We start from the raw sequence: 5,145 nt of genomic DNA on the forward strand, positions 1-5,145 counted from the left end.
GGGAGATGGGGAGACAGAGACACGGGTGCCCGTGGATGGTCTCAGTAACAGACACACGGCAGGCCCGAGCGTCGGCACAGCCCACCCACCCTCAGTGGGCAGAAGGCCCCCCCATGTCTGCTCCTCCGTCCCGAAATACACCTGTGTCCACGTCACCTCACATGGCAAGAGGGAGTTTGCAACCGTGACAAAGGTTATAGACCCTACGAGAGGGAGGGGAGTCTGCGTGGCCCTGACCAGCTGAGACCTCTCGGGGAAGCAGGTTCTCGCCCCTCGTTGTGGGGGGGACGTCCATGGCTCTGAGACTCGGGTGCTGTGGATGCCCCAAACTCAGCTCATGGTCCCCCACTGTTTCTACTGATGGAGGAGCCCCCAAACCTGACTTCTCTCATTCCCACCCGCTCAGACCACCTGCTGCGTCCACCTCTACATCTAACTACTAAATACAGAATTTCCCTACCTCTTCATTTAAAATTAGCTTTTAAATAATTTTAGGCAAAAAGCAAGACCTCCTCTAAAAGGAGCTGTGACTGAGGTCAGGCTGCGATGCTTAATGCATAGGCTAAAGCTTTTCAGGCAAACTGCAACTCAGTCATCAGAAATCAGGAGCATTATACAGGTTATTCCAGTGCAAGGAGGCCATTATTCCCTCCCGATGGAAAAAGCCTAGTCCTTAAATTTCATACAGTCAAGAGCCATTTTCCTTTGGGATTTGCCCTAAAATGGGAAGGTGCTATGGGGTGAATCTAGGAATCGTGTGTGGAAGGTCTTTGTTCGAGGAGCCAGCCAGCCTGTGCTGGCAATTCAGAATCAGCAGTGACTTCTGTCCTCACTGTTGATAGGTCCTAATTAAAAAAAAAAAGCCTCTGGTCAGAAGTATAAGGTTTATAGCAAAACAGAAGAAAATAGAAGAAGGTTATTGAAGTGTGGACAAAACTAGAGTGAGTGTGGGCAGTGACATAGAGTGCCCAAGGTTGGCGCTGAGACCCCTGGTGAACACAACTGGGGATTTGCTCAAGCTTTTCTTGGATGTGCGGCTCTTCTTTGGAATAAAGTTTCCTCTCACCTGTGGGCTTAGCGCTGTCAACGTTTCTGTAGTTTTGTAAAGACCAAAGTCAAATGATTTGAGCCCCAGCAGAGCAGGACCAGAGCCCAGAGCCGCCCAGCGCACTCAGGCTGTTCCTGGCTCTGCAAACACCGTTCCTGGGGTTTAGCCACCCCCGACACCGAGCTTCTGCCAGACCCGTCCCACCCTCCCCTCTCACGGGGGTCAAACACTCGTGTGCTAGTAAGCTCCTCTCTGCCGCCCTGTTCTTTCCACAATAACAACTTAAAAACAACATGTTGTTTATCAATGGGCCTCTGAGCTCACCAGGAAGGAGTCTGAGGTTCCGTGTTCAGGATCAGGTTTCTTCTGTCCCACAAGCCAGCCCGGGTCTCATGACGCTCAGGTGCCAGCAGGAGAGAATTCAGTTTCCCAGGGATGGGCTGTGCCTGTGTGACGTCACAAGGGCTGCAGGAGACGGAACTCCGAGCTGAGCGGCCCCTCCCTGCAGAAGCCAAGGGGTCCCCCAACCCCTACTGAACAACGTGGACCTGAAACCCCCGCTGCCAGCCCTCGGATCCCCTGGGGTCCGTCTCTAGGAGGCTCCCGTGAGAGCATGTGTCCAGCACACCCAGCGTGGGCGCCCAGCAGACAACAGCCTGGGGGGTGAGTGCAGGAAGGACCCTCCGCCTGAAAGTGCAGATGCACATGGAGCTTCTGGGGGCTAAAGGGGCCCGTGGACCTGGAGAAAACATACCTGTGCCTCGTGCTGCAGGAAAGACACCTGTCCTGGCCCTGGGAGCCTGGGGTCTGGGGAAGCGCTCTCCATGAGATGGGGATAGCTGACCACAGCCAGACACCCGTGTTCATACATGACATGCATGATCATGCCGGACACCCATGGTCACACCTGACACTCATGGTCATGCCTGACAAACGTGGTCATGCCTGACTCCCTTGGTCACACCTAACGCACGTGGTCATGCCTGACACACATGGTTGTGTCTGACACGCATGGTCTTGCCTGACACGCATGGTCATGCCTGATTCCCTTGGTCACACCTAACATGCATGTTCATGCCTGACACTTGTGGTCATGCCTGACACGCATAGTCACGCCTGACTCCCTTTGTCACACCTGACATGCATGGTCATGCCTAATTCCCTTGGTCACATCTGACATGCATGGTCATGCCTGACACGTGCGGTCATGCCTGACACCCGTGGTCATGCCTGACACATGAGGGGCACAGCCGACTGTGCTTGTCATCACAGCATCCTGCCGGTGTTATCCCGGCTCACAGATGCAGAAACTGCGGCCCAAGGTTGCCAAGGTGATCCTGGGAGCCTACCTCACGAGCGGCTAAACCAAGCGGGGGCTCAGAACACCCAGTGTGCGGGAGCGCGGGCGCCCCTACCGTCTGGAGGCGTTTCCCAACCCAGGAGCCCCTCCCGCTTCCCTTCCAGGGCTCTCCTCCCAGGCCTTGGCCCACCCTGTTCCCCCTGCACCCTGACCCTGCCCTGATGGAAAGGCTGCCCCCGTCCTTCTCCAGGAACCTGGCCGGCCCCCACCAGACCCTCTGGTTCCAGAGGGCACGCATCTCCCCTTCCAAGTGAAATTCTTCATAGCAAAACCCATCCTATGCTTCCTCACGTAGCAGACTGTTTTAAATTAAGGGGTGTGCTTCTGTCCTGATGTCTCCAGTCACCCACGGCCTCTCCGGAGGCAGCAGCTGCAGTGTTCAGGCCGTGGCCAGTGGGTCACCAGGAGGGCCTCGCTGTCCTCTGCTTCTCTGAGTCCAGCTGGACACAGACAGCAGCCACGGCAGGGTGCTTGGAGCTGGCAGAGGCTGCCAGCCCTGCAGGCCCGCGTTCTGCAGGATGTGTGGGCTTCTCCCTTCCTCGGACTGAGCGCCAGACATTCTCCAGTTTTTCCAAAATCCCTTTCACCTGCCCCAACTCTTTCAACAAATCCCCTTTCTACTTACATCAGCCAGACTCCGATTTTCTTGCTTACAGCGAAGAAACAGCCCTGCCCTCGGGTCTGACCTGTTGGATTAAACTGGGCTACACCTGGTGGCCCCTCCAGGCCCTCCCTCAACACCTGCCCCCAAAGGGGCACGTGGGCTCCGTCTTGCCCCGACACCAGAGACGGCCGTGGGCACATGTGAGAGCCTTTGTCACCCCCATCAAGAGGCAGGGATGTCCAGACAAAGGCTGCCCCAGGGACAAGAAGATGGACAGCCACAGGACATCTGTCTGCGAGGAAACGCCTTCCTGCCCCGTCTAGCTGCAGCCCTCGCCCCCAGACCCCCCAGGGCCCAGGGCTGCAGGGGGTGGGGACCAGGGCAGGAATGACAACCCCTGGCTAGAGCCGTCTGCCCCCCTGCAGTCCGAGCAGCCACCTGGGGTCACAACTCGCTCCTGAAGGGGACACCACACGAGCTCCGCTCTTTCCTGACGGCTCCCTGCGGCTCGGTCTGGGGCCCCCTCCTCCCCTCCCAGGCGTCCGTCATCCCTTTGTTCCTCCTTTGTCCGTCTCCGCAGCCGCTGGGTGGCAGTGTGGACGCGCGCACCGGCCGCCCGCCGGGCAGACCCCTCAGGCCGCGTCCGGCGCGCATCCGTGTCGCCCGCGCTGCGCTGGGCGCTCGGAGACCCGCGCACAGCGTCGCGGTCCCGCCTCAGTGCAGCGTGAGAAGCCCGGCCCGCCAGCAGCCAGACCGCCGCTCCTCCTCCGCAGATCCGGCGCCGCGCGCTCCCTTGCCAAGCCCGGAGATTTAATTAGCACTTCAATCCTGGCTTCCCACCGGTTGTCGTGTCCGAGCAAATGCGGCTGCAGTCCTCACAGACCGAGCAGCGGGCTTCCTGGGCGGCCTGCTGGCACGGGGCCTCCTAGGAGGGCGTGGCGGAGGAGGCGGCGGGCATGACTCCCTCTGGTTCCACCTGAGAGCACAGAGGTGCCCCACTCTCTCCCGATGAGAGAGGGACCCAGACTAGGGAGGTGCACTTACCCCGAGAGAAGAGCCCGGCTCTGGCCGGGTCGGGGCACCCTTGACCCACCCTAGAACCAGGGCGGTGACCGAGGGCAGTCTCACAGCAGAGATCCCAGCCCTCACGCTGCAGAGGATCAGGCTTCAGGAGGCCCAGGCCAGACCCTTCCTGAGGCCCTGCCCCGCACCGTCCCCGCGCCGTCAGCTCCCTGGCACAGGCCCCCTGGGCTGGATCTGCATGTCCTGTGAAGGGCAGTCACCCAGGCCAGCTCAGGGCTGTGGGCGGTGGGTGGGGATGCCTGCAGGCCCAAGGGTGCTGTGGGGGCACCCGCAGAAACCCCGAGCAGGGCTGCTGTGGTATCTACACCTCCACAGGGCCCTCGAGGAGGACCAGCCCCCCGCCCACACTGGGCGTCACCCGGCCTTCCCTTCGCCCCAGTCGCTCTAGGCAGACCGTCCCTTCCTCCGAGGCAGTCACTATACAAGCATCCTGCAGACATAGTCGGGTAGCCAGGGCCTCCTCCCAAAACAGACTCGCAGGAGGCCCTGAGACTGTTTCCCCACAGCCCCCTTCTGGTCCCCAGCCCCAGCTGTTTTCCTTTGTACGTGCACATCTACATGCTTCCTTAGAAAAATGAAGATGCTTGTTATTTTTTTGCTGAGGTTTCTGACATACAGGAGGAAGAACCATGGGTGACTGTGGCGGGCAGCTTCTAGAATGGTCCCCACTGGCCCCGCCCCCAGGAGTCCCCTCCTGAGTGTAGGCTGGGCCTGGCCACTGGCTCCTGAGACGGGGATGCAGACTGCGATGGGGCATTGCTTCCCTGATGGGCTCAGGCTGCACTGCTCAGAGGCACCAGCGGTCCTCGGGAGCTGCCCAGGGCAGCGAGGAACCCAGGCCCCGTCCCCCACCCGTGTGACCTCAGGGTCAAGTGTGGCCGGTGAGGCAGAGCCTCGCTGTGCCTGGCATGAAGTCCTGGCCCACAGCACCTGCAGGGACACCGATGATTTGTCACAAGTTGCTGTTTGGGGGTGACAGTGATACAGGAACAGACAAGGAATACCGCTAGTGAGGACGTGGCGGACGAAAGGACATGGCTCATTCAATCA

General features: G+C 59.7%; 1 protein-coding gene across 2 annotated transcripts in view; it reads right to left on the minus strand.

Moving 5' to 3' along the window:
* ALLC (allantoicase) overlaps positions 1–4,241 on the minus strand; it is a 31,653-nt gene extending 27,412 nt beyond the window's left edge. The window contains exons 1-2 of one of the 2 annotated variants that reach the window (XM_045165182.1): positions 3,034–4,241; positions 1,373–1,513 (exon numbers count right to left, since the gene is read on the minus strand). The gene's annotated coding sequence lies outside the window, so the exon portion shown is untranslated. The remainder of the gene's footprint in view (positions 1–1,372; positions 1,514–3,033) is intronic. The other variant, XM_044940550.2, reaches the window with a different exon arrangement.
* Positions 4,242–5,145: the final 904 nt, after the last annotated feature.

The sequence above is a fragment of the Bubalus bubalis genome, chromosome 3, assembly GCF_019923935.1.
Source record: "Bubalus bubalis isolate 160015118507 breed Murrah chromosome 3, NDDB_SH_1, whole genome shotgun sequence".
NCBI lineage: Eukaryota > Metazoa > Chordata > Mammalia > Artiodactyla > Bovidae > Bubalus > Bubalus bubalis.